The following is a 12,663-nucleotide window of genomic DNA, read 5'->3' on the forward strand; positions in this document are numbered from 1 at the left end:
GTATAAACATATAAATTGCTAAAGTCTGATAACATTTTATTCAGATTATATAGATATATTGGAGAAAAAAAAACATTTATGCGTGATTTTTGAAAACAACAAAAAAATAAGTCACTGAAATAAGACCACAAAACACATTCATGACATTTGAGTACAAGACTTTTGTGACCTGAATCTTGTAGTGTAGAGGTTTTACTTCAAAATAATGTGACAATCATCTCGCTTACTCATTTACAGAAAACAATACATTTATTTAAATTTTCTAAGACACCGAAAGTAGAAAAAGAAATGTCGTATGCGAGGAGGTATGAATAATCATAAATAATACTGTAATTCACACCAGAGAAGACAAAGACCTGCATATAATAAATATATATATATATATATATATATATATATATATATATATATACAGTATATATATATATATATATATATAGATAGATATATAATTACCCCTTTCAGTCAGGTATTTAATTTGTATGGGACAGAACAAAGTGCTACAAGAAAATAATTTGAGGACAGAAACATATTTCTTTGTTTGTGGTTTATTTAGAATAACTTAAGATTTACTTTATCTGCAAAAAGTGCAAACAACATTCAGGGTAAAATGGTGCAAACCAAAAATGGTGTAGAATATAAACTGTGCAAAAACATACATGCAGGGTAAAACTGCAACAGGAACAGTACAAAAAAACTGAAAAAAAAACAGACATTCAGGGTAAGCATTGGTGGCAGCAATGTACAAGAAGTGTAGAAAAATCTTTTTGTACCACTTCACTGTTTTGTGCTGTGCAGTGTAGTACTCTAATAGCTGATCACAGAGATCAGCGCATCCTATGTGCTGGTTGTACGCAGTCACAGGTACAGGACATGGAAATGTCTTTGTAGTCCATGCACCTTGTAATTTCACCCTCAACTTCCCCATGTTTACTGTATAAGCAGAATGGGTAAAAACAAATAAATAAAAAAATGTCAGCCTATACTGTTCAGAGTAAATGGATGTGCAAATAATAGGTATGAACGCACAATATATACAGAGAGGTCCAAAAAAAATTATCCACACTTCAACATGAACAATATAGACCTCTCTTCTGTAGGTCATGTGACTGCATCAATGATGGTGATACACTTGACATTTTTAGAGGAAGGATAATACTACACACTGCTGCCATAATTCAATTTGAGTTAAAAAAAAATACCATATATAACAATTGTGAAAGTGTGTATACATTTTGTGCCCCTCTGTGTCAATTGATGGACAATAGGCTGGACAAATATCTGTTGATGGACCATCCTAAGCAGGTATTTGTAAACACACGCTAAACAAAAGGGATTATATACATTTACACCACATAAATATTTACAAACATCTCTTAGCTACATAAGGCAGTATTTTAGCCAAATGAAGCTAGCTTGTTTGTGCTAAATAACATTACAGATAGCAGTATTATAAGCTAACCAAAACGAAGCCAAATATATATATTAGCAACCATAATCTAAAGCTATCCAAAATATATTAGAACATTTATAAACATCTGTAAACTCCATAAGACATTAGCTTATCCACCGCGAAATAACATATTTTTGCTAAGCTACATATGTTAGCATTGAAAGCCAATGTGTCACACAAGCTGACAAGAGCTAGCTGAAGTGAGAAAAATATTTACTAATATTAATTTATTATAATCAGGATAAGAGTTATATAAGACTTAATTACTTACCCATTGTCATAGCAGTTTTTTTTTTCCCAGCCTGTCAGTAACACAGATAACACATAACAGAGTATATGTGTAGTTGTGCTATCATCATTCACAGCCATTTTTTTCTTTTCTTTTTTTTTTCTTCTCCTTTTCCTCTTTTTTAATTTATTTTATTTAATTTATTTTTTCTTTTAATTAACAGTTTTTTTCCATTCCAAGGTTTGTTTCCCATATTATGACAGACAAGACCGGGGGACCAAAAAAAGAGAAGAGAGAGTAAAAAAAAAAGGGGAGGGGGGGGGGGGTTAGGGAGAATATAGTCAGAATCTGCTTCCGTACCTGCTGAAGAAAAAAAGAGAAAACAACTAAAGACACAACAGCAGAGAAATTGCAGCCACAACCAACATCTGTATGATTCGCAGTAACTCATAAATCCTAAAACCTGTTGAGCAGCTTAACATAGCAGCTTGTTTGAATGTCCTCTGCGGGATCTGTTCTCTCTTCAAAATAATAAATCACACAGTCTTCTTCTGAGGTAAAGGTAAACTCCGCCCACTGTCCAGAACATTCTGAAGAGAATCCTCGACTGTTTAGAGAGTGCCATCTTCCAAACGTGCAGAAAACTCACTGAATTTGTGTGTAAACTTGTTTGTGTGTTTTCGTGCCGTTGCCCGGGGGGCGTGGCTTTGTATGTAAATCACCCGGATTGTTTTCCGTGTGATTGACGTGTGGCCGTGTCCTGCCTTGGGTCATTAGCAGATAATAAAGTGCAACAGAAATTCCGTGTCTGTCCTTGGTTTCACACGGATTACATAAACTGGGAATATTTGTTTAAATTAGACACTTTAAGCTTTCTATAGATATATTTCTCATGGCTGTCTCTGCAGTATTCGTGGAGTTTCAGTTGATTTTAGAGGGTTAAGAGGGGGCAGCGCCCCCTTAAGTAAATGTCTTGCCCCTCAAATCAAAATTTTTAAATGTTGAGAAAGCAACATGTTAATATACTTACAAAATGAATATATTACAAGTTGATAAAATGATCTGTGGTAGCGGAAAAATCCGCCTAAAAAGGGACACAATACTCTTTTAGATTTCCCTTATATCTGTCACTCTGCTGTGTGTGTATTCATTCACAGGCTGCAGCGCGCAGTACGCACACACACACACTCTTCCCCTGAGCCCTCTGTAAACATCTAATCACCGTCCGTATGCAAATTAGTCAAGCCGTAGCCTAACGTAGTGTCGTGTCGGATTTCAGCGGTCACGGAGTGGAAAGACAAGTTACAACAAGCACAGCGATGAGTCCACGTCCGCTGAATTGACAGACTGAAGACAAATGACCGTTGTCTGACAGACCCTTACGTAAAGCCCCGCCCCACACTGTAGTTCATGGATGAATTTGTGAAAGTTTTTTCCAAAGGGAAATAGGAGACTGTTGTTGTAGAGTGGATTGGAGAGAAGAGAGCTGTTCATTTACTATAAAAAAAAAATTGATAAATAGCTTAGATAAATGTTATATCGTTGATTGATAAAATCTGGATTAAGGATATTTTTTTGTTTATTTTGTTTTATTTATTAAATTTTTATTTTACAACTTTCTTGCAGCTCTGGTATATAAAAGCTTTTTTGATGCCTTACTCAGTTCAGGTTTAGTCTTTGTCAGCACAATATACTGGACATAAAGCTCTGGAATTATATTTAACGATGACAGTGATCAGGAGGAGAAAAGCCAGGTTGACAGTAAGGTGGGTTTAGAAGAGGAAGAATCAGAGGTTGATGATGACACACAGTATAACCCAAGGACACTGATGAGGAAGAAGACCCAGCTGAAGTTGTAATCTTTTTTCAGTCAAAAAATAAAACCAAACCCCAACCCTACCCCGATATCCTATATCCCGAGTGGATGACATCAAGTCCTGTTTTTAACTTTTCCTCACAGACGTGACATAAACATGACAAACTTGGAGTGGTGAGGGGTTTATGGAAACACCTGTAAAGAAGTAGACCTGGTGAATATTGAAGCCTACAAGGGTGTGTTGATTTTGTGTGTTGTCTACAGATCCCGCAACGAATCTGAATCCAGCTTATAGGATGCGGACACTGGTCAGGCAATTTTTTTACGCTACAATGTCTTTGCTGACTTTCCATATTCTGTAACAGTGATTTGCTTTAATGACCACCACACAAGAGCAGCCCAAAGTCAACGAGATGAGCTGGGAAGTTTGTCAAAAGTGGGTGGAGCACCTGCCAATAATTTACAAACCAGGTCCTGACATCACTGTTGATGAGCATCTTCTTGATTTTTCCAATCCCGTCCGCATGCGAATGTCTGTGATTGCCGAATTTTCTTTTTTTTTCCAAAACGCGTTTTCTTTTGTGTTTTGGTCAACGTGAACTACTATACTATCTCTAGCGTGCTGGTATTCAGGTTTGCACACCAATAATAGTTGTAGATGTGGACGTGTAGATGTAGATGTGATTACAACGCCCACATGTAAAACATAGACACTCCTACCTCCGTAATAAACACGGAGTTGTCAGTCCCGTCCGAATGCGTACATGAAATGACAGACATCATGTGAAAAAATTCAAACTCAAACGTCGTTTGGAAAACTAGTCTATTTGGACGTTCAACACGCTCATGTTGAACGTCCAAATAGGGCTTAAGTATGGTATAACGATATGGGCAGCATGTGATGTGAAGAAATATTTATACATGGAACATGCATGTGTACACAGGCAAACTAGCTGATGGTGTTCCTGAAAAAAATCTGGGTTGGTGGGGAGGTAGGCCCTAGAAATGACAGCAGGACTAGTTCAAAATTATTAATATGTTCATACAGTGTATGGGTTAGGCATTATATTTGTAATTTAGTTTTCCCTGTGTACATCTGGGCTTTTGTTTTCAATAGATAAATCATACCGGTCGGTTTTGACCAGGACAACAAATATTTTGCCACAGTTTAAAAAAACGTGTTAACTTGTTTAAAAACAATTGACCCTGATAAAAAATTTAGGGAAGTCTGTAATAAACAGGCAAATAGGTTTCATTTAAGTATATGGTATAGTCAAAATAATATCTATATAATGTTTTTAACCCTAAAAAAATGTGTGGTATGAGCTCAGGTAAATGAGGCCTGAGGGATGTACACCACAAACACAAGTTCAAAACATGTAATGTTCCCAAACACTGTAGTTGATAAAAAAGATTTAATACATATATTATCACATAATGTTGTATCATTGTGGATTTATAATGAAATAAAATACTCCGATCAAAAGTGACTGGGAACATCATGAGTGTAAGCCACAAACAAACACAACATGAGGGTTAAATATTTACACTGTTTAGAAAGTTGTTATATGTGGTGGGTGTTCCTTTTAAGGTCTCTGACTTTATAAATTAATTGTTAATTTTCTAGTCTAGTTTTCTTTTCTAGTCAGTATTTTTAGATAAATGACTTTTTTTTCCCCTTTTTATCATCTACAGGTACTTGTCCACCATGAAGCTAAGTCTTTTTCTCGTGTGTCTCACAGGTAAGTTTTTTTGTTGTTTTCTTTCCATTTACTACATCGCTTCAGCAAAGACAAAATTCTTATATTTTTAAGAGCGATTACTTTACAGCAAATACATACTGTATCACTAGTACACCTATTTTTAGACACAAGTGTTAAGTTTATTCCTACTAAAGCCTTTAATTAATATTAAATACATATGTATTTATGTAACAGTACCTAAATCACACTCACTCCACATTAGGACTGCAACTAAAAATATTTTTTTTAGTTGAATAATCTATAAACTAAAACAAATAGTTAATTATTCTGATTGTAAATCATGGAATTACAGAGTGAAACTTATGTATCTCTCAGCTCTCATAGCTTAAGATTTAGAAGAATAGTTTACTCTAAAATATATTTTATTAGCATTACTCCTTAAACAGAAATTAAATATATGTTTAGAATATTTTCTGTCAAAATTTAAATGTGTTGTATGAACAAAAAGGCAGCAACAACAACTGAACAACTGAAGTTGACAAAGCAATGCCAATTATATCAATTAGATGTATAGAAATGTATAGAAATATTTGGATATTATAAATAAATATATTAAGAAAACGCAGATTAGTAGTAGTTCTTGAGAGATAGTACTTCTAAGAAAACATCTGATAAGGCTCTGTCATTCCAATGGTTTAAAGCTGCTAAGGCCTGAAAATTAATGTAATAAAAATAGGCCAAATGAGATTCTTGAAAAAGTCCAGCAGTTAATCCCCACTTCTCTTCAAAACTAAGAGTCATAAAAAGCCATCTTTATCTTCCTGAAAAAGTCCTCAAAGCTGGACCACCAATGGTTATGAGCAACCCAAACATGGTGCTCCACTTCTGTCCCTTCCTGTGAGGAGTGTTATGGCATAGGCCACCTTGGATTGTGGCAAGGAGAAGGTGGACACCAGGGAACACTGGGATACGAAAGAGTGACACATTCCCGGCTCTCTTCATACATTGGTGATGCAGGTAGATGTGGCTTCTGTTGAGGGGAGGTGTTCCTTGAAGTTGTTGCAGCTGGGCTGTGATGTCAGTTAGTGCCTGCTCTGCAGGAAAGAGGTTCTGCGGATGTGCTCCAAGGAGGACAGATTGGTTCTCCAAGGCTTATCCCATCCAGTCAAAATCATCTGGGTCCAAATTTTGGCCAGACTATTCTGTCATGGCCAACTCTGCAGATAGTGAGAGAATGAATCCTAAAAGCAGGGGTTTGATGGATAAGACACGTGTGTATAAGTTCCAGCATGTTGAACAGTCCAAGGATTAAAATAACTGAAGCAAGATGCCAAGATGGAAATCCAAACAATTTGAATATATTTGCAATTTGCAATATATCTAAATATCCAAACCATGAGGCAGTCATAGACGAGAACAAAGCAGTGAGAGTTTAAAAGCCATGGTTTCAATCAGTTAAAAAATAAATCCAAACTGTGAGGTCCTAGTTAAGAATGCAGAAACGATAAATCAAATCTTATAATAAATCCAATCTGGATTTTCTGCACTCATATTCCTAGCTGTTCTTAGCGATCTGGAGTTATTTGTTTACCGATTTAAATAACTCCACATCTCAGTAACACACCTCACTACTGTGAGTGACACAGCTAACTTGGTTTTAATTCAATTCAATTTAATTTTAATTTAATTTTATTTATATAGCGCTTTTAACAATGGTCATTGTCTCAAAGCAGCTTCACAAAAAAAAAAAAAAAAATTAAAGAATTTTTTTATTTTTATTTTTTCTTTAGAAAAGAAAAGAAAAGAAAATATTTGGAAGTGTGTATGTGTGAGAAAAATGTGTCTAGATAATAATGAAATGAATGAATGATGAATGAAATGTCTCTGATGAGCAAGCCAAGGGTAACGGCGACAGTGGCAAGGAAAAACTCCCTGAGATGGCAATAGGAAGAAACCTTGAGAGGAACCAGACTCAACAGGGAACCCATCCTCATCTGGGTGATAACAATGTTTTAACACAATGTTGAATTCCAAATCTCCCGAATCATAACTGAACAAGGTCACTACCATTGTGTTGTGTGAGGAACATGGGCTTGTACACTCAACATAGCGCACTAGCTTTCCATTTTACACTATATATGGGCTTATGGGCTGCACGAGGAAGGGGCTTGTGGGTGCCGTAGATACCCATAAGACAGTTATAGCAGCCCCTTAGCACCCTCAGGAAATGCTTGTTTAGAATCTCTACATCTGAGTCTGATTCATATATTATTTTCACATCATTTTCCTAGTGATTATTTCTCATAATAATTTTCAGCAGTCAATAGTTATGAAGCGTAAATGACTGCTACACCTTCACCTATATTAGTAGTTATTTACCTGATGTGTTTCAATGATACCCTTTCAATTCAGCACTTAATAGTATGACATTTGGTCTTTCATGCAAGATTAAAAAAAAAAAGACCCACAAATTCAAGACATCAAAACATTAAATAACAAATTGAACAAGGTCACACAAAGTATGTGAATTATATAATCTTAAAAATGTACAGTATCGTCCTACAGTAAGTACATGGGTCAATGACGTGACGCCCCCTTTTTCTGTCCGGGTTAATTTTATTTTGCAGAAAAAACAAAAAAATACATAAAAATTTCTCATCTACTTGTTATACCCTCTTTACCTACTAAACCACTCTAACTTCTCCAAATTTTTAAGTTTTTCATCATTTTTCTGCTATCCGAAGTGCCAAAACACCATATGGGGCGACCGTCCGGCCTTGACTTTAGTTAGGACAACTGGTTTAAAAACACCTTAAATCAACTTAAATATATCTCTTTTCCTAGTTGGCATAATTTTAAACATGTTTTACATCCATTGACAAAACTATAAAGCATTTGCTTATATATTTTTATCATGATATACAAACGAATGTTGTTCGAATTATGTTGATTCTATCCATTTTATACGGGGCGACCATCAACAAACTACAATTTTGGGACCTTTATTTTAAAAAACGTCTCAAGGATGGGATACTGCATTAGCCAGACACAAGTGAAGACCCCCTGGAAACAACTGTATAGTAAATCAGTCTCTCTCATATAGTAAGAAAAAGCTGTTTTTTAACTGCTGTAATGTCGTAGTCACTTTTGGTCATCATGTGGGGCGACCACCCCAAAACTGTAAATTATAATTTTTTTCCACAAATCTATATTTTGATGATCAATTTGATAGTGCTTAGTCACTAGAAGAAGCTAGTTTGGTTTCTGAGGCTAACTGTTAGCCTGTTATACTTGAGTAAACTTGAAAACTTCATATGGGGCGACCGAGTATCATGTGGGGCGACCACTGCTAAATGTTTAAATGATAGATATATGTCCTATATTTGTAGTTTTCATATTCTATACATCAATTATATACATAGAGTTAATTGTTTAAGTATAATTATTTGTATATTTTATCTTTTTTTTTCTAAATTCAGTCATTTTCCATTCCTTTTATATGGATAAACATTTATTTTAACTGGATGAAAGGGCACTAAAGTTTATCTTTCTTTATCAGTTTATCTACTTACTGATATGAGTTCAACTAGTCTTAATGATACATAAAAATGTGAATTCTGAGATATATTACGGTCGCCCCAGATGACTTTTTTAAGGCTTCTTTTTTTAAAAAGTCTTATCCGTCAATGACCCACATTTACATTTAGGCATTTGGCAGATGCTCTTATGCAGAGTGAATTACAAAAAGTGCTTTAAAGTTTACATCATTAAGTACATACTTACACTGGGTTAACTAGGTTAATAACTGGGTTAAAAAAGTGCCATTAGTCCAACACAACTGGAAAGATTATATTCTGGATGCTTATTACGCCAAAGAGGCACACTTAAAATGGCTAGATAGACATAAAAAAAAAATACGAGTCTTTTCCCTGCTGTCTTCCATTTGTGTTGTCCCCCACCCCCCAAACACATGCTGCCTGAAAAGACATGAGTGAATTCTACAGCAAATACGTTCATGCATTTGCATTCAACACAAATTTTGCTAAAAAAACAAATAAGGAGACAAACGATGCACCCATCATGCATAGTGTCCACTTGTGGCAATAAATTGAAGTCAGCTGACGACAAGAATGTGCTGAATGATCGGGTTATCACATCCGCAGAGTTTCTCTTCCCTGATGGCATGCCATATTCCATGGTACTGGCTCTGGGAGTATTAGGATGCATCACACATAAACAGGTCATCACTTAGTGTGCTTAGCTTAGTAATCTAAGCTAAAGGTGATTAAATAAAATCTTACAATGTGCCACTGTTGTTTATCTAGGCAGCAGGATTTTAATAAGGAACTTATTACTAATTACTGTTAACTGTCTATAGCTTCTTCTGAAAAGATATGTAATTAAATAGTAAAGAGCTATTTCTACAATCGGTCACTCTCTATTTTCTATAACCAGTCGCAACTCATCTCATAATTAGTGGTTCTTGGAAAGCATCACTACTATTATCTCACAGGCTTACTATTTTCTTTTTTTCTCTTCTTCTTCTGTACAAAAGTTTGCCACATAACTAGTCCCGTACCATTTGTCATAGACCCATGAACGAGAAATCAAATCGTGCGGTTTATATGTGAATGGGATGCTCTGACTTTTTTTAAGGGGTGGGCCTTTACCAGCCCAAGAAGTCCCATAGACTTAACATTGAAACTACCTTTGACGAATTTTTAGCGCAAAGAAAGAAATTTTATAGAAAACTTAAATTTACCACATGTAAAAAGGTTACGCACTTTGCCGTCATATTGTACGACTCATTCAGGTATGGGGTGTTTTACATCTTTTCACAAGGGTGGGCGGTAAACTGGGGTGATTTAACATATAATGGTAACTTCCATAGGAACTTTGAAACTGAACCTAACTGTGGATCCCACTGTCATAGAGACACAGGGAAGGGCTCATTTAACTCAGGAAACCAATCAATCTTTCACATTTATCATGACGCTTAGCCTCGCTCAGCCATAAGCCTCGCCCACTAACATGATTAGCATGTGCTTAGCATTATGCTAACTATTCTATACTCAGCAGAAAATAACTGAGTATAGAATAGTTAGCATAATGTTCACTAAAGCACTATAATCAGCAAAAAAAGAAATGTCCTCTGATATTTAACTGTTTTTACTTTCAGGTAATTACACTTAATGTGTAAATATTTGTATGAACACTAAAAGAGTCAACACCATAAGACATAAACTAAAAATGTTTCACAATGTGTCCCTGAATGAAGGGAGGCCCAAAATCAAAATTACCAGTCAGTATCTGGTGTGGCCACCAGCTGCTTGAAGTACTGCAGTGCATCTCCTCCTCATGGACTGCCTATTGCGGACAGTCTGAGCACTGATGGAGGGATTGTGTGTTCCTGGTGTGACTCGGGCAGTTGTTGTGGCCATCCTGTACCTGTCACGCAGGTGTGATATTTGAATGTACCGATCCTGTGCAGGTGTTGTTACCAGGGATGCACCGAAATGAAAATTCTGGGCCGAAAACGAAACCAAAATTTTTGAATGCACTTGGCCGAAAACCGATACCGAAACCGAAAATGGCTTCATTAAAAAACATGTTTAAAATATTTTCTTTTTGTTTGTATTAAAAAAATGTTGCATATTGCAACTTTGCTGTCCTCATCTGAAACTCTGAAGTGCTTCCAAACCGCCGACATACTCCGTGTTTGATGCGTAATGACAGCGCGAACGAGACGGGAGGATGGGAGAGGCGTGGCGATAATTTCGGCTTTTATTTTCGGCGCTTTCTTACGTTTCGGCCGAAACCGATAATGCTATTTCGGCCGAAAATTTTCGGCGGCTGAAATTTCGGTGCATCCCTAGTTGTTACACGTGGTCTTCCACTGCGAGGATGATCAGCTGTTCTTCCTGTCTCCCTGTAGCGCCGTCTTAGGCGTCTCAGTGCGGATATGGCAATTTATCGCCCTAGCCACATCAGCAGTCCTCATGCCTCCCTGCAGCATGCATAATGCACATTCACGCAGATGAGCAGGGACCCTGGGCATCTTTCTTTGGGTGTTTTTTACAGTCGGTAGACAAGTCTCTTTAGTGTCCTGCGTTTTTAAAACTGTGCCTACTTTCTGTAAGCTGTTAAGGTCTTAATGACCATTCCACAGGTGCATGTTAATTAATTGATTATGGTTAATTAAACATGCATAAAAAACATTGTTTAAACCCTTTACAATGAAGATCTGTAAAGTTATTTGGATTTTTACAACATTATTGTTGATATACACAGTCCTGGAAAAGGGACATTTCTTTTTTTGCTGAGGATATATTAGCATTTTGCAAAGTCTCATACCCAGATAGCACAGGTACGTCGTGGAGACGTCTGCTAAAGAGCATATCATCTGGTAAACATCGCGTTCGTTTTTTTATAGTCGTGTTTTGATCGTCTGTAGATCACCTGTTTGAGCTGTTAAATGATACATCGTCTTTACATCTATACAACGTCTATACGACGTATCTTTATCATCCAAAATTTGCTGGTACGTGGACAGGAAACATATATATACATATATATATATATATATATATATATATATATATATATATAATCTGGAAATAGAGTGGAGAAACACCAAAAAAGAATCAACCAGAAGGTGACGGTAGTGCAACACTTACGGATGCAAGACGCCGTTAAACTCCAAAGAAGAAGAAGAACAGTTTGTCAAACGTTTGGCGGGCGTGTGGAAAAGGTAAGCAGGAATTAATTCCCATCTTTCTAAATAGAAACGCAATACTGAACATAAATGTCACCTGCTGTTTAGCGATGTTTAATCATGTTATTTTGGTTTTAGCTATTTCTTGTATTTTTAATCACACTTAAAATACCGACGGTTATATGCGCATGCTTAATCTGCGGTTCGGTTCTGGTTTCGGTCTGTTCTTATAAGTTGTGAAGTGAGAGGAACAAAGTATATATATTGTTCATTCGCTAAATTAAGTATCATGAATTATAATTGAATATATCTATTTCTTCACAGCAGTATGTGGGTGAAAGTGTCCTGTCTGCATCTGACTTCAGGAGTTTCCTGACCAACCGTCTCTAACGGTCATATTTAAAAGTCGTAACGTACAGTTCCCTTTCAAAGGCTACACTCGATGCTGCGTGAAAACGCTATGGGAAAATTTTGTCATGTTGCCGGTTGTGAAGCATGTGTGTATCAAACACGCCAAATTTTTGGCTTTTATAACATCAGTCAGGTGACGTCATCTGATAGGACGCACCTGCAAGTTATAAATAGGAGTGAACCGGAAACATTCCTCAGATTCTTGTCTTCACCTAGTTGTGAGCGTGTTGTGTCTAACCAGCAAAATAAGTGTTTAACTCACCGATAATGGCAGAGTTTAAACGAGATGTCCCTTCGTGTGTATAATCCATATCGGAGGGCGATCTCTACACTTTA

Source organism: Clarias gariepinus, chromosome 20 (assembly GCF_024256425.1).
Source record: "Clarias gariepinus isolate MV-2021 ecotype Netherlands chromosome 20, CGAR_prim_01v2, whole genome shotgun sequence".
NCBI lineage: Eukaryota > Metazoa > Chordata > Actinopteri > Siluriformes > Clariidae > Clarias > Clarias gariepinus.